The following is a 23,181-nucleotide window of genomic DNA, read 5'->3' as shown; positions in this document are numbered from 1 at the left end:
ACTAAAATAGAGTGCTTCCCTTGATGCTTAATAAAAAGGGTTGTATCAACCTTCCCTCTTGAGAATCCTTGTTCTAGTAGAAATTTGCTAAGACGCTCATGCCATGCCCTAGGGGCTTGTTTGAGACTGTACAAAGCACGTTTAAGCTTATAAACATAGTTAGGATGCTCATAGTTTTCAAAACCGTGAGGTTGAGATACATAGACCTCTTCATTAATGTGACCTCTTAGGAGAGCGCTCTTAACATCCATTTGAAATAATTTGAAATTTTGAGAACAAGCATAGGCAAGCAAAAGGCGTATAGCCTCGAGTCGGGCAACCGGAGCATAAGTTTCCTCATAGTCGGTGCCTTCCTCTTGGTTATACCCTTGAGCAACAAGGCGAGCCTTATTGCGAGTTATAACTTCGTTTTCGTCTAACGTGTTCCTAAACACCCATTTAGTACCGATTACTCGATGGTCTCGCGGAGGGGGAACAAGATCACACACCTCATTTATTTTAAACTGATTAAGTTCCTCTTGCATTGCTAAAAACCAATGTTCATCGAGTAATGCGTCTTGGAGTTTTTAGGCTCAATTTGAGAGATGAAAGCGAAATGATAACAAATGTTACTTATCTTTGACCGTGTGGTAACTCCCTTTGAGATATCTCCTAGAATATTATCGATGGTATGATCCTTAGAAGATTTCCATTCCAAAGGAAGATCATTGTTATTAATCGAATGATCCTCCTCTTTCTTTTCAGATATGTGATCCGGCTCCTCCTCATCTTTTTCCGGATGGGGTTCAACACTCTTTTCTTCTAGATCTTTTATTATGTCTTCCGAAGGAATACCTGCACCATCAACAATAATACCTTCTCCGACAATTTTCGGATAAGATTCATCAAAGGAAACATGCACAGATTCTTCAACAATAAGTAACCTTTTGTTGTATACTCTATATGCTTTACTAGAATGAGAGTATCCGAGAAAGATACCTTCATCGGCTTTTGAGTCAAATTTACCAAGGTTTTCTTTACCATTATTTAATACAAAGCATTTACATCCGAAGACATGAAGATGTAAAACATTAGGCTTCCTTCCCTTTAGCAATTCATAAGGGGTTTTGTTTAGAATAAGACGAATGAGTATCCTATTCAATACATAACAAGCCGTATTTATGGCATTGGCCCAAAAGTATTTATGAAGGTGTCGCATTACACGAAAAACCGGCGGGAAACAAGAACAACAGAGCCGCCACCGTGCGTTATTTATCCCAAAAGAGGGAAAGGAAACGCTCGAAGTAAACCTGGAAAAAGCATGGTCTCGCGACCAAAGAGAATGGGATCGGGAGTCGGTTATGCGAAGGGAAGGTATTAGCACCCCTACGCATCCGTCATACTCGACGGGATCCACGCACAAAAGAAAGGAAAATGGTTGCTAAAACACTGCTCAAATAAACACACACTGGCTGAAAGAGACACAAGAAAACAAACGAGACTGACTCAGCAGGATCTCGCATCCTGGGCCTACTTAGTCTATCAAGCATAGACATCAGAGTCGAAGTAGTTCGGACTGGGGGAAAACACATGCTCGCTAGGATGTCGCATCCTATGCATACGTATCTTCTCGGACTAAGAAGAATCAGAGCATCCGTAGCTCGGCTCACGCACACCAAACACAACAGACACAGGCAAACGTGGAATCCGAATGCCAATCGCTGGACTTACATCAGATTCCGAACCAGAACAAACCACACTGGAAACCAGATGCCACTTGATGGACTTATACCGGACTCCAAGCACACAACAAGAGGATACGGAATGCCAATCGCTGGGCTTACATCCATCTCCTAACACACACAAGAGACAAAAGCAAAAGGGCGCCCGGAGAGATCAGCTCATCTCCTGCCTACGTACCTCGTCTGGTATGAGGATCAGGGCGACGTAGTTCCCCTACGCAGGGACAAAAGACTAGCCTAACCAGATAACAAAGGGAGACACAACTAGGGAGAGTACGACTCGAGCCTAGATGTTATCATGCATAATCATACCTAAGTTAAGGTTGCTATCTAACTTGCACAGGGAGCAAGCTATCCTAAACACAGGCAATAGCAAAGCAGACAATCACAGATAGCACACACTATGTACACACCAAGTGGGGCTCAAACAAAGGGTTAGGCTGCAAGAGCAAGCCAACTGTATTGGGGTGATGTTAGCTCTTAACCCTAACATTGAGAGTTAGGGTGAAGCTGATGAAAGGTGAGTGAAGATGAGACTTCACAGCTCTTATCCCTGGCCTGGGAGAGCTTTCAGACAAATGAAGTGTGGGTTCAGAAAGTGGGAACCCTTCTACACTTATGACACTGACTCAACTGTACAACTGTACAAGGATCTTGGGTTAATATCCACAATGCATCAACACCAGTTGTGTGAGCAAAGGGACGACTCAACAGAAGAGCAGGAGATGGATTGCACATCTCTTGTATCTGCCAATTGCCTTATCAAAGGTCTTTTCCTGCTTGGGGACAAAAATAAACAAGCACAAGCATTGCCTCTTAAGGAGGACTTCAGACAGGTGCCTGGCCAAGTAACAGGCCAGGTCTTCCAGACTACATGGAGAAGAGATCATTATACCTCAATGCTCAAGCTAGCAAGCAAAGCAAACACAAGTTCACAAGGGAACTATAGCAACTAAGGTACCTGAAATCAATCCAACATAATCAGTACTCAGCTCAAACAAAAGTCAAACAGAAAATTACAAGTCCACAGCACAAACAGATAACAAGCATTAATGCACAAAGGTGCAAGCCACAAGGCATAAGCACAAGTCTCAATGCCTACAAAACAAACTCAAGGTTAGTCATAAACAATCAATAAACCAACTCCAATTGAGTGCACATCATCAAGCATAAGCAATTGTGCTCTTTGACCTGAAACAAAGCTCAAATGTGAGAACACAAACCACTAGTACAAGACTATGGTCAAAATGGGAGCAATAAACCAAAACAGAACATGAAACTTATCAAAAATCAAGATCAATCAAATAAGAATCAAATCCAAGTGGGCTCATGTTCATATCATCAACCATTGTCATTTCATGAAACAAAGAGTGCAAAACATGCAATTTAGAACCTCATAGGACCAAACAGAATGATTCTATTCAAATCAACTCACAAACATCTCAATAAATCCCCAAAAAATTCATGGTCAAACAGCATTCATAACATGATACACACACCAAATTTCAAGTCATTTGGACCAAGGGAAGCAAGTCAATTAAATTCCAAAAGTCAAAATATGTTCAAAGCAAGCATAAAACAGAATTGGCATAAGATAAATGAACCAAATCAAAGCCATGGCAAACTTCAAGATGTCTATAATACACATGCCAAATTTCAAGTCCATCCAATAAACAACAAGAATTTCCCAAATCATATAAAATCATGACTCACAAAAGGTCCACAATTGGTCAAACAGGGGAGAAAATCTCAATCAAATTGGAAATGCATTCAAAAATTCCAGGAAAATTCATAAGCATTCTCAACATTCATAAGTATCAACATGCAAAAATCCAGCTCAATTCATGTTCAATAAGCATGGCACATAAAATCAAGAAGTTGGACATGAAATGGTGTGACACAAATTGTCACACCTCTATCCAAAAAATCATATCTCATCAACCAGCAATGATAAAATCACAAACTCTATACCAAAAAATCCCTAAAGGTGTCTAGATTAAGCACAAAACATTTCAGCCTCATTGGATTAAGCATCAACATTTCACAAGCAAAATGGCATGGAAGGTACAAATTGGATACACATGAACAAACCCTAGGCAAAACAGAAATCCACACGTGCATAATTTCTGGAAAAATCACCATAAAAAACTAGAGATCATGAGGAACATCATGCAAAAAATCCCACATTATTTGGACAAATATTGAAGGAGTTATGATTTTTCTAAGATTGAAGATGAAAATGAAATTAAAATTGAAAGTGAAAATGAATTAATTGAATTAAATGAAAATAATGGCAAAATCGTAATTAGGATGCAGAAATGGTGAAACGCCGCGTTTCATTTTATGCGGTGGCATGGCGTGATTGGCTACATGGCTCAAAAACAGAAATTACATGCAATTTCATGGGAACATGGATCTAACACGAGTTCTGGGCAAATATTTAGGGTTCATAGCGCGTTCATCCAGTTCATCATCATCATGAACTTTTTCGCACAGAAATTGACAAATGATAGACCGTTACACTCGCCTTAGCATGCGCATCAACAATATAACATCAATTTAATCTAAATCTCAATATCCAGCACAGATCGATCAAAAGAAAATTCATCTATCAATCTTATAATCAACATAACTTGCTTAAATCTCAATGAAAATCCACGATTCCAAGTGCAGTACAATCAGCATGGCAAGATCTATCCAAAGCATATCATGATTTCAAGAATTGTAAGGATCGAATTCCAACCTCTATGAAGATGCAGATGCGAAATCGCAGCTTTCAAGTCTCCAAAGGCAAAAACAGATGATCAATGATGCTTAGGTTGATGAATGAGTGAAAGACTTTAGCTCAATTGCCTTGAATCTTGCTCCAATTTCCAAATGCCATTGATGGAGCTTCTTGCTACAGTCCTCGATTTTGCTCGAATATGGATGAATCATTGCTTGCAGAAGGTTCAACAATGATTGTAGATGATGAAACAATGAAGAACAGCACAAGTTCTTTGGAAAATTTGCAGAAAAAATCAAGAAGAAAAATTGAGAGAATTTGCTATTTTGGATCTAGATCTGAGATGAATGAATGCTCATGATGAATTCGGTTAGGATTAGCTATTTATATGTGCTGTTAATCATTTTTGTTAATCAAGCTTAGCCAAAACCAAAGTGATTAGTGAAAATGCAAGTTTATGCTAAATTGGTCATGCCACCCTCATGTTATGCAATGCCTTGCTACAGTGCATGAAAACCTGTCCAAACACACTCCAAATGTGATATAAGACCAATTGCCAAGCTTGGAATGCATGAAAAAGGCTTAGTTTTGAAAGTCACTTTTTTCCCTCCCTTTTTTAAATTCAATCAAGTGAAAAAATGCCATTTTTATGTGATGATTTTTGATGAAATATGATGAATGATTTGGATAGAGCATGTCAAATGGAGATTGTAGCAAGAAACCCCACTCAATTTGGCCAAATGGTGTGCAAGTTATCCCTTGTTGAAGTTCAAAAATTCTTGACAATGATTTGATCATAACTTGCCAACCACACATGGGAAATGTATGTTCTTGGACTTTTTGGAAAGGTGAGAGCAAGACCTTCAACTTTCATGTTGGACAAAATTCCATTTGAAGCTTGTATGGTGATGTAAATTTGAGGAGAAGACCTTTCCATTTTTGGCAGTTTGAAATTACAAGTCACTTACTATTTTTGGAAACTTTTCATCTGACCTCAAATTCTTCAATCTTGATCTTTGAAATGTCAAATGAGACTTGTATGGACATGAATGAGGCCTTTCAAACCAACTCCCACCTTCAAATCCATGATTTCAGGCACAGTTGACCATAGTTGACTTTCTAGGGTTTCAGATGAAATCCAGCTTGACTGTTGACTTCTGAGCATCCAACCTTTGGCCAAACCACTTCAAAATGATCCCTAGGCCACATGAACATGTTGAACCAACCCTAGGGTTTTGCCTCAATAGAAATTGCACATGCTTGCTTGCTTGACTGATTCTCCTGACCAGTTGACCTAATCTTGTTTGATGACTTGCACTCGGGCAAAGGACAATGCAATGCTATGCAGTGGACTATGTAATGTTAATGACCTAATTATGAAAATGTATGTACAACAAGGGAGGTGCAAATTTGAGGTGCTACAGAAGGCCGTTTTCATTGATCATAGTCCTTCCAAGCTCTTCTACAATTCGGTTTTTACATTCCACTACTCCATTTTATTGTGGAGTTCTTAGAGCAGAAAAATCATGATCAATGTCGTTTGTTTCACAAAATTCCTTAAAGAGGTGGTCTTCAAATTCACCTCCGTGATCACTTCGAATATTAACTATGCTAGTGTTCAATTTGTTTTGAGACATCTTGGCAAACTTTTCAAAAGCAGAAAAAATGTCACTTTTACTTGCTAAGAAGATGGTCCAACAAAATCTAGAGTAGTCATCTACTATAACAAAATCATAGTAGTTTCCACCTAGACTTTTAATTCTAGATGGCCCAAAAAGGTTCATATGGAGAAGATCAAAGGGTCTCGTTGTGGAAACAATATTTTTAGATTTAAAATAGATCCTTGTTTGCTTTCCCATTTGGCACGCATCACATAAGTGATCTTTTGAAATTTTGATTTTGGGAAGACCAACTACTAGATCTTTTGCAATAATTTTATTTAGCAAGTCAAAGTTGACATGCGTTAATCGCCTATGCCAAAGCCACGAGTCCTCACTCATGGAGACGAGACATTTAGCGCTAGTCAAAGATACTTCATTCAAGTCAAGCATGTATACATTATTTATCCTCCAACCCTTAAGCACATCATTCTTTTTATCATTATGTTCAATCATGCAAAATCTTTTGAAAATGACACTTTATATCCTTTGTGACATAATTGGCTATTACTAATGAGGTTGTGCTTAAGGCCTTTGACTAAAAGGACGTCTGAGATAGTAGTAGAGAAGGGATTACCTACACTACCTTTTTCGAGTATAACTCCCTTGTTATCATCACCATAGGTTACAAACCCTTTCTTCTTAGCCACAAAGTAAAAGAACAAGGAAATGTCACCCGTCATGTGTCTTGAGCATCCGCTATCGAGAACCCATGTTCTCTCCGTATCCTCAAGACATTCCACCTACAAATTTAAACAAGGGAATGAGGTGCTCAATTTTCATTGGGTCCTAGTGTGTGAGTGAAACTTTGGTTGCATTTGGGCAACCATTGAAAAATTCCTTTAGGAACCAAAAATCTCCTAAATCGGCATTTAGCAATAGTATGTCCCCTTTTGCAATAATATAGACAATTTAAGTTCGGATGAGAGTTGCTTTTGCTAACTTGATCCTTTACCACATAAGTGTACTTTTGATAAGGATTATTCATGTTACTTCTAAAATGTGATTGATCAATAGCAAAGGTAACTTTAGGTTGTAAAGCCTTGTCTAATTTAGCTTGAAGAGTTCTAACCTCTCTTTGCAAAATGTGATAAGTTTCACATCCAGACTATCTAAACCAAAACCCCTTATCATCTTCAGTTTTGCCTTTAGTAGCCTTTATCATAGATTTCTTACGAGTTTCTAATTCCTTTTCAGAATCAAAAATCTTCTTTTCTAAATAACAGAAAATTTTCTTATTTGAGGCTAAGCGTTTAAAAGCTTCCTTGGCCTCATTATGTAGAGTACTAAAGGAATTTTGCAAATCACAATAAGACATTTTATCAACATTATCATATTTAGAATGACTTACATTCTTTTTCTTCTTTTAATGAGCTGTAAGACAAAGATTAACATTTTCTTCTTCATCACTTAAGTTATCATCGCTTAAGGACTCACTATCGCTCTCCCATGCTATGTATTCTCTTCTAGCTTTGCTAGATTTGTTGTGATGTTTGTCTCATCCTTTGTCTTTCTTCAACAGGGGACAATACGACTTATAGTGATCGGCCTTTCCACAATTGAAGCATGACCCTTTTGACTTAGTTGTCTTACCTTCCTCTCGATTCGGGAATTTTAATTGTCTTCTATAGTTGACAAGATTTTTATCTGAATGTTGAACTTCATTCTTTCTAAGTGTAATACCCCAAAATTTACCCTTCATTTTTCCTGGAAGCATACGCTTTACACCTCATGCATGCATTCATTTTTAGGTCATTTAGCATTTGCATTTCATCACGATGATCGGAATCAGATCCAAGAAGCTTGAACATCATCCAGGACACTTTGTGGGCTCTATTTAGATGATCAGTCAACACAAGGGAAAAACTTGAGTTACTTCCAACAGGGGTCTATTCGTCAGCCAAAATGTTAATCTTGAAGGAGCAAAGGTTTGTTCATGAGTTGTCATGCTCGCTAGGCGAAGCCCACGTGTTTTAAAAAAAAACGGAAAATGAAAAAAAAAAGAAAAATAAATAAATAAATAAATAAATAAAAGAAAAAACCTTGGACTTGGACCTCTCTCATTTGAGCCCACAGGTCCACAAAAATCAGGTTATAAATTCAGAGTTTCAGTGAAACAAAAGGCATTCTATTCCTATTACCCTGTCTGGGAAAAAGATAGTGAGAGAAGAACCCTGGGGAAAAAGATAGTGAGACAAGAGCTAACAGAGTTCAGAGCAACCTCCAGGCAACTCTGAAAGGTTCATTCTGACTCACACACTTTCAGCTCAAGCAAACCCTAACATTGATTTGCAAATCCAGCCGTGCCATTTGATTTCAACCGATCTCTCCAATCAGGTTTGCCCTTATTCCCATTACCTTTGTGCTTTGAAGTTGAATACTCTGAATGTTTGAGGTATGATGGATGAATTTCATTAGGTTTTTGCCCACGGGTTCATAATTATGTATGAATGTATAAATAATGCCTTGAATGCTTAATCGTTTAATTTCTGAAGTGTATGCCACAGGGTTTGAGGTTTCTGAAACCATACTGTTATCCATGAAAAACCATACTGTTTTGCTCTAATCTGACTTACGTTTGTCATAGCATGTTTTCTCCTAATCCTTATCTTGTTTCACTAACCCTTTTGTTGAGTTTTTGTGAAGGCTCACATGACTTTTGCAGGGATAGCTCGCTGGGTATTCCACTTTGCTTGTGGGATACCATTTGGGAGATTTATTCCGATTGCCTTGTTGGCACATTTACTTTATACATGTTTGTTTTGTATGTGTTCGTATCCCCGCAGGTAGCGCGGTTCCTTCGTCAAGGACTGCGTTTTTGCATGAGTTTACCAAACCCTAACCCTTCATTGATTTTTCTTCTCCTAAACACATGTTTACTCCTTCTACTACAGGTGAGTAAGTCTCCAAAGGTCGAGCATCTGGTAGATTGCGTAGTAACGTCGTCCGCCCCCAAAACATAATCCTTAACCTCGTAGTTAGCCAAACTACGACTTGCTCTGATTCTCATTCCAGATGAGATACGTAGGCATAAGACGCGATGTCTTAGCGAGCACACATCCTCCAAACCCATAGGTCAGCCGAGCTACGAAGACTCTGATTCTCATATTCATATGAGATACGTATGCAGTGGATGCGACATCCGTGCGAGTCATTTTCTTTTAACCCCTTTTTTTAAGTAAACAACACAAGATAAACTCACACCCTTTAGACAAGAACTACAAAAGTGGATCCCGTAGAGTACTACAGATGCGTAGGGGTGCTAATACCTTCCCTTCGTATAACTGACTCCCGAACCCAAGATTTGGTTGCGAGATCTTGTCTTTTCCCTTCCTCTTTTCAGGTTTACTTCAAGCTTTTCCTTTCCCTCCTTTAGGATAAATAACGCACGGTGGCGACTCTTCTGTCATTTTCTTTCGCCGGTTGTTTTTTCGCACACTGTATTTTTCAGGTTGCGACAGCTGGCGACTCTGCTTGGGACCCGGTTTCCCTAAGAGAGTCCCTCCTAGCTTTTTTAGTTTGTTTGTTTATTTGGTGTTCATGCTTTTGTATAGTTATTTACCTGCTTTACCTTACTGCATTGTGTACATATCATTGCTGTATCTGTTGGCTGGCTATGGCTGCTTGGTGATCTTTGCGAGATGAGTTCTATACCCGAACTCGAGTGCACTTAGGATAGGAGAATGGCATAGTCTTGTTGACTTGTGTGGAGTTATTCCTTAGCAAGTTGACTTGCAAGCCCATTCACTTGGTGGAGGTCATGTTGAGATCAATAATGTCACACAAGTAAGTTGTGGTTAGACATTACTTTTTCCAATATAGACCTTAGAAGCCGAGGACCTTAGTTTACCAAACCCATCTTGGCCTATTCGTAGGACGTAGTGCGAAAGTCGTTCAAGTGTAAGATTTGATACGATTGTTACGTGATACTACACTCATAAGAGTCTCTCTTGAGAATATTTTTGGAATACGAGTAGTTGTTCCTCCGATAATATCCGAAAGATGGGATTATGACTATGGGAACCTTTTGTAGAACATGTTTGGCAGGTTTAAACCTTAGTACACTCCTTTTGGGTGGTTCTTAACCTAAACTCCATGCTCGTGACTTGCAACAAACCCTTGATTCATGGTTGATCCGATAAGGTATCCTTAATATCAATGAAACTTGGGTGTTGATAAGGTGTAAACCATAATCCACCAAAATGGGTGGTTGATATTAAGGATAACATGATTCATCCCATGACCTTTGTTTGGTGTGCTCTTAATTTCTCTCCAGACAGTGCAACCTGACAAATGTTCAAGCAGATACAGCGATCCTGATTCCCATGCCACTGCACTGCATTCACATCATTTTGCATCACATCATTTTGCATTCATAATCATTCACACATGTTTATCCATTTCTGTGGGGTTTATATCTTCTACTTGATTCTAGTCGGAATTTTCTTGGTTCTCATCAACGGCTTAGTCTTTTTTTTTTACATCGTTTATCTATTGAGAGACTGGAATCAAGGGGGTAGAATACCTTTGGAATTGATAAACATGTCATTGCATTTACATATTCATTAGCATGTCTTGCATAACAGGTACCGCCACAGTGTTCTCAATTTGTTTGGTGTTCCATTATCAGGATAGCTGACCCAGGCATTCACCGGTACGGTACCCGCAGAAACCAACAGAGAGTAATGGAAAGCCTACAGGCAGAGTTCGCCGAGATGAAAATCCGCATGAATCAATTCATGGATGTGGTTCAAGGGGTGGCTCAGGGACAACAAGAGCTCAGGCAGATGATACAGAGGAATCCCCCTACTCAACCAGAGACGGTGACTGATCCTCTAGCTGGAGAGGCTAATGGACCCAATGGACCGGGGCCTATCCCAATCCTACATGTCACCTCCGGTCAACAGCCCGTTCATGATGATCAGGACGATCAGTTCCCCCTGCTGCAGGAAGACTTTGGTATGGGTCATGGTGTGGACCCCATGTTTAGAAGATTGGAAGAGAGGTTGAAGGCAGTGGAAGGACATAATCCTCTGGGAGTAGATGTTGTTGACTTGGGGCTGGTCCCAGGTGTGAGAGTGCCACCGAAATTCAAGGTCCCGATATTTGACAAATACAATGGCAACTCTTGCCCGAAGACCCATGTGCAAGCCTATTTCCGTAAAATGGTTGCATACTCCGATGACGAAAAGTTGCTTATGTACTTTTTCCAGGACAGCCTAGCTGGGGCATCCCTGGAATGGTATATGAGGCTGGACAGAGCCCACATCCGTTGCTGGAGGGATTTGGCTGAGGCTTTCGTGAAGCAGTATCAGTATAATGCAGACATGGCTCCGGACAGAACTCAACTTCAAAATCTGTCTCTTAAAAGCAATGAGTGCTTCAGAGAATACGCTCAACGCTGGAGAGAAACAACTTCCCGTGTTCAACCTCCTATGTTGGAGAAGGAAATGGCTAACATGTTCATGAACACTCTGCCAGGACCTTATTTGGAGCGCCTGGTGGGTTGCAATGCCTCCAATTTTGCTGATGTAGTCTCTACCGGAGAGAGGGTGGAGAATTACCTGAGGACATACGAGACCCAGAGTGGAGGTGGATCCTCATCAGAGGTGAAGAAGCCGTCCATTCAGGGACAGAAGAGGAGAGAAGGGGATGCAAGTGCCATATCTTCTTATCAGAACAGGGATAACCGAAGGAATAACTTTCAGAACTATCATCAGCAACTGTATGTTGCGGCTGTGACCATTCCAGCTGCAGCACCACTACTACAACAACAACCATAACGTCAACCAGCTCAGTACCAACCACAACAACCGGGTAACAGACCCGCCTATCAACCGAGGCCAAAGACGATGGACCGGCGTTTCGACACTCTTCCAATGTCGTACGCTCAGTTGCTTTCTAGTCTTCAACAACTACAACTTATGCAGTTGCGCACTCTGGCTCCTCCCGTTGGTAGGCTTCTGGTGGGTTATGACGCCAACGCTAGGTGTAGCTTCCACTTTGGGGCACCTGGCCACAATATTGAGAACTGCAAAGCTTTTAAGCACGTAGTTCAGGACCTCATTGATTCGAAGGCCGTTAACTTTGCACCAGCTCCTAATGTCGTCAACAATCCCATGCCCCAGCATGGTGGAGCCAACGTTAACATGGTTGAAGGAGAAGTCAAATTAGTCTTTGCGGTCAACAATGAAGATGGGGATAGTGATTGCGACATCAATAACTGGGTGCGTCTGAGGATCCCGGGTGAAGTTCTCAATAATTGGTCTTTTGAGGAGATTGTCCAAGCCACTTGTCTGGAGGAGTAATTTTCTTTGTTTATTCATGCATATTCAAGTCTTACGTTCCGCCAGGGCGTAATGACTCATTGTAGGGCTCATTTATGTGACACTTGCATTTTTTATCATAAATAAAGGACATCTTTTTGCATTCAAATATTTCATTCCTTGTCTTTCTATTTTTGCAGTTTTTCAAAAAAAAATGGCAATGTTTTGTTTAGTTTCCACTTTTTTTTCACACTCATAAGCACATACCATCACTCATGCAGATGCACATCACCGGATCCTATTGATAACGGTTCTGCTATGGCTTGCTTCGACTTTGAAAATCCAATCTTTCAAGCTGAAGAAGAGGGTGATGAAGACTGTGAACTCCATGAAGAACTTACCAGGTTATTAAAACAAGAGGAAAGGGTCATTCAACCGCATCAAGAGTCTGTTGAAGTGATTAATCTCGGCACCGAGCACGCCAAGAGAGAAATCAAGATAGGGGCTGCTTTGGAAGACAATGTGAAGAAGGGGTTGATTGAATTGCTGCAAGAGTATGTTGACATCTTCGCTTGGTCTTATCAGGACATGCCAGGGCTTGACACAGACATCGTGGTACATCGCTTGCCGCTCAAAGAAGGTTGTCCTCCGGTCAAGCAGAAGCTCAGAAGAACAAGACCAGAGATGGCTGTCAAGATAAAGGAAGAAGTGCAAAAACAGTTGGATGCAGGGTTTCTAGCAGTCACAAATTATCCGCCATGGGTTGCAAATATCGTTCCGGTACCTAAGAAGGATAGAAAGGTACGAATGTGTGTTGACTACCGGGATCTGAACAGGGCTAGTCCTAAAGATGATTTCCCCTTACCTCACATTGACGTTTTGGTGGATAACACGGCTCAGTTCTCGGTATTCTCCTTCATGGATTGCTTTTCTGGCTATAATCAAATTAAGATGGCACCAGAAGACATGGAGAAGACAACATTCATAACCCCATGGGGCACCTTCTACTACAAGGTGATGCCGTTTGGTCTGAAAAATGCCGGAGCAACATATCAGCGAGCGATGGTGACTCTGTTCCATGATATGATTCATCATGAAATCGAGGTTTATGTTGATGATATGATTGCCAAATCTAAGACAGAAGAAGAACATTTGGTGAATTTGCAGAAACTGTTTGAGCGTTTGAGAAAATTCAAGCTGAGGCTTAATCCGAACAAGTGTACTTTTGGGGTGAGATCTGGAAAACTACTGGGTTTTGTTGTTAGTGGAAAAGGGATTGAGGTGGATCCTTCCAAAGTGAAAGCGATACAGGAAATGCCTGAGCCAAGAACAGAGAAACAAGTCTGTGGTTTCTTAGGGAGGTTGAACTACATTGCAAGGTTCATCTCTCACCTAACAGCCACGTGTGAGCCAATATTCAAATTGTTGAGAAAAGATAAGGCTATCAGGTGGAATGATGATTGTCAAAGGGCGTTCAAGAAGATAAAAGAGTATTTGCAGATTCCTCCTATCCTTGTGCCTCCGGTCCCAGGGAGACCGCTGATTATGTATTTGACAGTACTAGACAATTCCATGGGTTGTGTTCTCGGTCAACACGACGAGACAGGTAGGAAAGAGCATGCCATCTACTACCTGAGTAAGAAATTCATAGATTGCGAGTCAAGATACTCAATGCTTGAAAAAACATGTTGTGCACTTGCATGGGCTGCTAAGCGATTGAGACAATACATGATGTCTCACACAACCTTACTGATCTCCAAAATGGATCCAGTCAAGTATATATTTGAGAAGTCAGCTCTCACCGGAAGAGTTGCTCGTTGGCAAATGGTACTGACAGAGTACGACATCCAGTATACTTCCTAGAAAGCCATCAAGGGGAGTATTCTGTCAGACTATCTTGCTCAACAGCCGGTTGAAGATTATGAGCCGATGAAGTTTGATTTTCCAGATGAAGACATCATGTTCCTCAAGATGAAAGACTGTGAAGATCCAGTTGTTGAAGAGGGACCTGATCCAGACGAAAAGTGGACTTTAATGTTTCATGGGGCCGTCAACGCCAGAGGAAGTGGAATTGGTGTTGTCATTACAACTCTGAAAGGTGCCCACATGCCTTTCACCGCTCGTTTGACTTTCGAGTGCACCAATAATGAAGCTGAGTATGAAGCCTGTATCTTGGGTATTGAGCAAGCCATTGATTTGAGAATCAAGACTTTGGACATCTTCGGAGATTCAGCTCTGGTAATCAATCAAGTGAATGGTGATTGGAACACTCTCCAGCCTACTCTGGTCCCCTACAGAGATTACACGAGAAGACTATTGACTTTCTTCACAACAGTAAAGCTGTACCATAAACCTCGTGATGAGAACCAGATGGCAGATGCTCTTGCTACTCTATCCTCCATGATCAATGTGATTCGGTGGAACCATGCTCCCAGGATCGATGTGATGTGCCTCGACAGGGCCGCGCATGTGTTTGCTACTGAACTGGTAGTTGATGACAAGCCCTGGTATCATGACATCAAGTGCTTTCTGAAGAATCAAGAGTACCCTGCAGGGGCATCCAACAATGATAGAAAGACTTTGAGAAGATTGGCAGGCAGTTTCTTCTTGAACAAAGACGATGTTCTGTATAAGAGGAACTTCGACATGGTTTTGCTCAGATGCGTGGATAGACACGAAGCAGACATGTTAATGCAAGAAGTTCATGAAGGCTCCTTTGGTACTCATGCCGGAGGACATGCAATGGCTAAGAAATTGTTGAGAGCAGGTTATTACTGGATGACCATGGAATCTGATTGTTTCAAATATGCTCGGAAGTGCCATAAATTCCAGATTTATGCTAATAAGGTGCATGTGCCGCCAAATCCTTTGAATGCGATGTCTTCGCCGTTGCCTTTTGCTATGTGAGGCATCGATATGATTGGAAAGATTGAGCCGACCGCCTCCAATGGGCATCGCTTCATCCTTGTTGCCATTGACTATTTCACCAAGTGGGTCGAAGCAGCGCCATTTGCGAATGTCACCAGACATGTGGTTGCCCGATTCATCAAGAAAGAAATCATTTGTCGCTATGGGATTCCCGAAAGAATCATTACTGATAATGGTTCTAATCTCAACAACAAAATGATGAAGGAGTTATGCCAGAACTTCAACATTCAGCATCACAATTCTTCCCCTTACCGCCCTAAGATGAACGGTGATGTTGAAGCGGCAAATAAGAACATAAAGAAGATTGTGCAGAAGATGGTCGTTACGTACAGAGATTGGCATGAGATGCTACCCTTCGCCTTGCATGGTACCGTACTTCAGTATGTACATCGACCGGGGCAACCCCTTACTCCCTTGTGTATGGTATGGAAGCAGTCCTACCTGTTGAAGTGGAGATTCCTTCTCTAAGAGTCCTGTTGGATGTCAAGTTAGACGAAGCTGAATGGATTCGGACAAGGTTCAATGAGTTGAGTCTTATCGAAGAGAAGCGAATGGCAGCCATTTATCATGGGCAGTTGTATCAAAGTCGGATGAAGAGAGCCTTTGATCAGAAAGTGCGTCCTTGATGCTTCCAGGTCGGAGATTTGGTGTTGAAAAGGATCCTTCCTCCTCAGACAGATCACCGGGGCAAGTGGACTCCTAACTATGATGGACCGTATATTGTCACCAAGGTTTTTGATGGTGGGGCCTTAATGCTTGCAACGATGGATGGTGAAAACTTCACTTCCCCGGTGAACTCAGACGCAGTTAAAAAATACTTCGCATGAAATAGACCCGCTGGACAATAAAAAGAGTAGTCCAGGCAAAAATGGGCATCCTGGCGAACCAAGAAAATGAAAAAGGTTCGGGCAAAAATTAGGGATTAAAAGTGAAAAGATTGTACACCCGGTAAGTTGAAAACCTGAAAAGACAACTTGGGCAAAAATGGGTATCCCGGTGGATTGAAAACCCGAAAAGGGCGATCCAGGCAAAAGTTAGGGATTAAGCGAATGTCTGTGTTCTGAGTAGTTTTGAATCTCATCTCGTGTCAATGACTGGAAACTTTTGAAGGATAGGAAACAGTCCAATCACTCTTTCAGAAAGCTGATCATCTGGAGGATCTTGAAGACGAGCAAGTCATAGCAGAATTGGAACCCAATAGAAATCCATTTCACATTGCCATTAGATTAATGTCTGTTTTTATCTGTTGTGCGATTACCTCTTTCCAGGGATTGCTTTCTGATGTAAATGCCTATTCAGAGGCCGTTCAATCAATAAAATCATGTTATTCAGTATATCTCTGTTTTCATTTTCATTTTTCTGTTTTGTTTGCAAAAATGACGTCCGAATTTTTTGATAAACATTGCATCATGACACATAAGAGCTTTACAGGTACATGCTTAATAAACATTTAAAATTGCTGTAAATTTTAAGTGCTTTGGATCGTCTATTCAGTACAGGTACCCTCGGGGCATTTCCTTAAAATCCCCTGCAGATGATCGTGAATGTTTTCCCCAGTGAAGTCGCCAACAGACGAATTCGGTATCTTATCCCTGCAGAGCTGATCAGAGCGTTGGATTCTTCAATCCCCAGCAGGTTCTCACCACTGTACCTCCCCCCAAGCGGTGGTTTCAGATTATACACTCCCCAGTAGAGTTGACAGTGTCAGACTATATACCCCCAGCGGAGTTGACAGTGCCAGACTGTATCTTCCCAGCAGAAGCGACTACTCCTCAGAGTTCGAGGCCAGATCGATAATCCCAATGCCAGATCCATGGTTTCTTTCCTTGAAGCAGAACCTCGGTACCGTATCGGTGTTTGCTTCCCCTGCTGAGTCATCTCTCGCAGATCGTGGTTGCCAAAACCACTATCGCTTTCCCCAACAGCAGGTTTTCAGTGCCGTTCTCTCCCCAGTCAGAATCTCGGTATTTCGTCATTGCTAGAACACCGTGTGGCGGATCATTTCCCCACAGAATTCTTTACGCTGTGCATCTCCAGCAGCCTTGCCAGGGTCCAGAAGATGGTGATCATTTCCCTAGCAGATCCCCTTGCCTCAGCTTGGCATTCTACCCAGCATTTCACATCCCTGCATGTAGAATCATATTGCATTGCATCCTCCCAAATCGCGTAGCATTTCCATTTTCATGGAGCATTACGCCATTGAAAAATTCAAACATACGCATGTAAGCATAAAACATTCTCGGTATCCCAAGTGATAAGCCAGAAGTTGTTTCCAGTACTCAGACTGAAGATTGTTCATGACTTACCTTTGTTATCCCCAACAAGTGTCATTGGCCCATGCGCCGCCTCTATTATCGTTCCCTATTTCTGCGATGCTGACAGGCATGAAGTTTCCGGTATTCAGACCGAAGTGGCGTTCAGACCAGTTTTTTGATGTTCAGATCGAAGAAGTTTCCGACGTTCAGGTCGATGCAACTTGTGGCGTTCAGGCCAATTTTCCGACGTTCAGATCGAAGAAGTTTCCGACATTCAGGTCGATGCAACTTGTGGAATTCAGGCCAATTTTCCGATGTTCAGATCGAAGAAGTTTCCGACGTTCAGGCCGACGCAACTTGTGGCATTCAGGCCAGCCTCTCGGTGTTCAGACCGATATTAATAATCTCACATCTCCCGATGTTCAGATCGAAGTCATTTCCAGTATTCAGACGGATGAGCGACATTCAGGCCATGGTTATTTCTGTGTTACCATTTATTTTGGTATCCAGGTCAACATTCTTTTTCGGTATTCAGACTGACTTTCACCATACCAGACAGATTCTTCTTTCAAGACCACCTTTTTGCCGATTCTGACAGACATTGTTACTTCACTTCACTTCAGTGCAAATTTTCGGGCTTTTATTATATTCAATCCCTTGATACCTCGAAAGCACGAAAGTCGCTGCTATCTTCTTTCCAGGTCTCCAGTTGATTGAATAGGGGCAACTGTAATACCCCAAAATTTACCCTTCATTTTTCCTGAAAGCATACGCTTTACACCTCATGCATGCATTCATTTTTAGGTCATTTAGCATTTGCATTTCATCATGGCGATCGGAATCAGATCCAAGAAGCTTGAACATCATCCAAGACACTTTGTGGGCTCTATTTAGATGATCAGTCAACACAAGGGAAAGACTTAAGTTACTTCCAACAGGGGTTTATTCGTCAGTCAAAACGTTAATCTTGAAGGAGCAAAGGTTTGTTCATGAGTTGTCATGCTCGCTAGGCGAAGCCCGCGTGCTTTAAAAAAAAAGAAAAAAAAAAGAAAAAAAAGAAAAGAAAAAAAACGAAAAACGAAAAAAAAGAAGAAAAAAGAAAATAAATAAATAAATAAAAGAAAAAACCTTGGACTTGGACCTCTCTCATTTGAGCCCACAGGTCCACAAAAATCAGGTTATAAATTCAGAGTTTCAGTGAAACAAAAGGCATTCTATTCCTATTACCTTGTCTGGGAAAAAGATAGTGAGAGAAGAACTCTGAGGAAAAAGATAGTGAGAGAAGAGCTAACAGAGTTCAGAGCAACCTCCAGGCAACCCTGAAAGGTTCATTCTGACTCACACACTTTCAGCTCAAGCAAACCCTAACATTGGTTTGCAAATCCAGCCGTGCCATTTGATTTCAATCGATCTCTCCAATCAGGTTTGCCCTTATTCCCATTACCTTTGTGCTTTGAAGTTGAATACTCTGAATGTTTGAGGTATGATGGATGAATTTCATTAGGTTTTTGTCCACGGGTTCATAATTATGTATGAATGTATAAATAATGCCTTGAATGCTTAATCGTTTAATTTCTGAAGTGTATGCCACAGGGTTTGAGGTTTCTGAAACCATACTATTATCCATGAAAAACCATACTGTTTTGCTCTAATCTGACTTACGTTTGTCATAGCATGTTTTCTCCTAATCCTTATCTTGTTTCACTAACCCCTTTGTTAAGTTTTTGTGAAGGCTCATATGGCTTTTGCAGGGATAGCTCGCTGGGTATTCCACTTTGCTTGTGGGATACCATTTGGGAGATTTATTCCGATTGCCTTGTTGGCACATTTACTTTATACATGTTTGTTTTGTATGTGTCTGTATCCCCGCAGGTAGCGCGGTTCCTTCGTCAAGGACTGCCTTTTTGCATGAGTTTACCAAACCCTAACCCTTCATTGATTTTTCTTCTCCTAAACACACGTTTACTCCTTCTACTACAGGTGAGTAAGTCTCCAAAGGTCGAGCATCCGGTAGATTGCATAGTAACGTCGTCCGCCCCCAAAACATAATCCTTAACCTCGTAGTTAGCCGAACTACGGCTTGCTCTGATTCTCATTCCAGATGAGATACGTAGGCATAAGACGTGATGTCTTAGCGAGCACACATCCCCCAAACCCATAGGTCAGCCGAGCTACGAAGACTCTGATTCTCATATTCAGATGAGATACGTATGCAGTGGATGCGACATCCGTGCGAGTCATTTTCTTTTGACCCCTTTTTTTTAGTAAACAACACAAGATAAACTCACACCCTTTAGACAAGAACTACAAAAGTGGATCCCGTAGAGTACTACAGATGCGTAGGGGTGCTAATACCTTCCCTTCGCATAACCGACTCCCGAACCCAAGATTTGGTTGCGAAACCTTGTCTTTTCCTTTCCTCTTTTCAGGTTTACTTCGAGCGTTTCCTTTCCCTCCTTTAGGATAAATAACGCACGGTGGCGACTCTTCTGTCATTTTCTTTCGCCGGTTGTTTTTTCGCACACTGTATTTTTCAAGTTGCGACACTAAGGTATTAGTTATAACTCCTTACGAACAACCCCATGTCTTCATTCAAATATTTATCATCATCACTTGATTGAGTCTCACACATATCATTGGTGGATGACTTAGATCTTAAAGTCTTTAAAGCGATAAACTTCCTTTCAGTGTCCTTAGCTTTCTCCTTCTTTTCCTTCTTTTGACTCTTCTCATGTTTCTCAAGGTTCATGAGCTCTTGCTCATACTCTTGAAGCTTACCAAACAATGTTGTCATGTCCAATGTTCTTAGATAATTGGCTTCCTTAATCGCGGTGACCTTTGGTAGCCAATCCCTGTTAAGACATCTTAAGATTTTATTAGTAGCAACATTATTAGGGGTAGTTCTATCAAGAGCATTTAACCGATTGATTAGATGAGAAAATCTCTTTTGCATATCGGTAATGGTTTCACCATCCTCCATATGAAAAAGGTAAAATTCTTGAGTTAAAGTGTTGATTCTAACTAGTTTGACATCATTGGTTCCCTCATGGGTAATTTGCAATGAGTCCGACATAACTTTAGCACTAGTATAATGGGTAACCCTATAATACTCATCAACACCTAAGGCGGCGATGAGCATATTTCTGGCTTTCCAATCATAGCTATACTCTTTCTCATCTTCTTCATTCCATTGTGCTTCAGGTTTAGGTATAACAACATCACCCGCATTGGTCCTTGTTATTTCCATAGGACCATCTTGGATGACTTTCCATACCTTCCTATCAATAGAGTTGATATGGATACGCATACAATCTTTCCAATAACTGTAGTTTTCACCGGTAAAAATAGGCGCTCTATTGTACGCCCATTTAGGATTAATTTTCTAAAAAGTTATATGCGAAGCACTAGATAACACAACGCTCGTGATACCACTTGTTACACGATAGTACCGATTTAGAAGGGGGTTGAATAGATCAGTATTTTAATTTAGCGCTTTTTAAAATGTTTTCAAAGGTTGCAAAAGCTCCCTAGACCACAATCGTCTAAATGATTTGTTAATGGAAAGATCAGATATGCGTGAAACCGAATGGAATAACTACGATCGAGATAATCAACCACTATCTAAATCAATCGATTAATTACCACAATCCTTGATACCGTTACCTCTAATAATGCGTTAACACAATAAGAGAACAAGTAAAATATTAATAGATTTGTGTGAGATTAAATTTATCAAACACTTAGTGTGCACTCTACACCAAGTGTCAATTTCACTCAAATTGAATGTGCTGAATTTTACTTAGTTGCAATCAAAGTGATTGCATCAGTTTTTCGAACAGCTACTATGCACAACAATTAAGCGAGATTAATTTTACTATTAATTTCACACAAAACATAATTAATGCAGAATTTAAAGAGTTAAGAGAAAGAGAGAACAAACATGAACAACAGGCAAATGTGTCAGATGGATGTGAAATGTGCATTCTTGAATGGCCCTTTAGAAGAAGAAGTTTATGTTGCACAACCAGCTGGGTTTGTGAAACAAGATGAAGAAAGAAAGGTGTACATGCAACATAAAGCCCTGTACGGACTTAAATAAGCTCCAAGAGCTTGGAACAAGAAGATATATGGCTTTCTAAGGGAGAAGGAATTTGTGAAGTGCACAACTGAACATGGAGTATATGTAAGAAGAAGCAATAGTGAATTGCTTATACTATGTCTCTATGTCGATGACTTGTTAATAACAGGTAGCTGCAAGAAGGAGATCAAAAATTTCAAAGGTGTTCTCAACAAGGAATTCAAAATGTCAGATCTGGGTGACATTTCATATTTCCTTGGTATCGGATTCTACAAGAGTGGTAGAGGTTTGATGATGCATCAAAGAAGGTATGTAGGTGAAATACTCAAGAGACTTGAGATGCAAGATTGCAACCCAACCTCGACTCCAACTGAGCCCAGATTACAATTATCGAAAGATTCAAATGAAAATGATGTCGACCCAACCCAATATAGAAGACTTATTAGGTCACTTCGATACCTTTGTCATACAAGACATGACTTAACATACAGTGTAGGTATGGTGAGTAGATTCACGTAGAAGCCAAAGGTATCACATCTAGCAGCGGCAAAGAGGATACTAAGGTATCTGAAAGGAACTTTGGACTATGGAATTTTATTTCCTGCAGTTGATGAAGGAAAAGAATGCAAATTAATGGGATACACCGACTCAAGTTGGTGTAGTGATGATGAGGATCAAAAATCCATAGATGGCTATGTGTTTATGCTAGGTGGTGCACCAATAGTGGCATTATCGTCATGCGAAGTAGAATACATAATTGCTTCCCTTTGTGCATGTCAAGCAACGTGGATGGTGAATCTGGTCGAAGAGATAACAATGAAGAGTCATGGTGCAATTACCATGACGATCAACAACATGTCAGCTATCGATCTGGCAAAGAATCCGATAATACATGATCGAAGCAAGCACATCGAGATGAGATTCCATTTTCTTCGATAGCAGGTAGTAAATATGAAGATGAATGTGGAACACTGCAGAACTGAGAATCAGATTGCATGCATCATGACGAAGGGAGTGCATGTCGAAGTGTTCAGATGACTAAGAGCTATGATGAATGTAGATAGCTTAGACACAATGGATTAGATGGTGTGTTGAATTGTAATTCCTTGTGTCGAAGCATGTTGCTCGACAGAAGCAAGGAAGTGTCGAATTACCTAGTGTGTTGAGTTGTATTAGTGTGTCGAAGTGTCGAAGTATGTTGCTTCACACATGATTTCGACTTAAGCCTATTTTTAGTAATGTTAACTATTTTGGGCTTTAATAATTTTGAGCTTTGACTTAGGGAGTAAGTTAACCTAAATCTATAAATAGATGGAATAACCCTTATTCTTGTAATGTTGTATTCATAACATTGTATTCACAGAATTTTACAGTTGCAAAGTTAATAAAGAAGTTTTTTCACAGGTTGTGGGCAGAGTAAAACTCTGCAAAAAATATTATTCTTCTCTACCGTTCTTTCTTTTCTTTCTCAGTAGTTCTTCTCTTTTTCATTGTTATTGTGTGAGTGATAACAATCTTATTCGTCAAGATTGATAGAAATTCTCGATAGG

Source organism: Lathyrus oleraceus, chromosome 4, assembly GCF_024323335.1.
Source record: "Lathyrus oleraceus cultivar Zhongwan6 chromosome 4, CAAS_Psat_ZW6_1.0, whole genome shotgun sequence".
NCBI lineage: Eukaryota > Viridiplantae > Streptophyta > Magnoliopsida > Fabales > Fabaceae > Lathyrus > Lathyrus oleraceus.
This window is presented reverse-complemented; position numbering follows the sequence as displayed.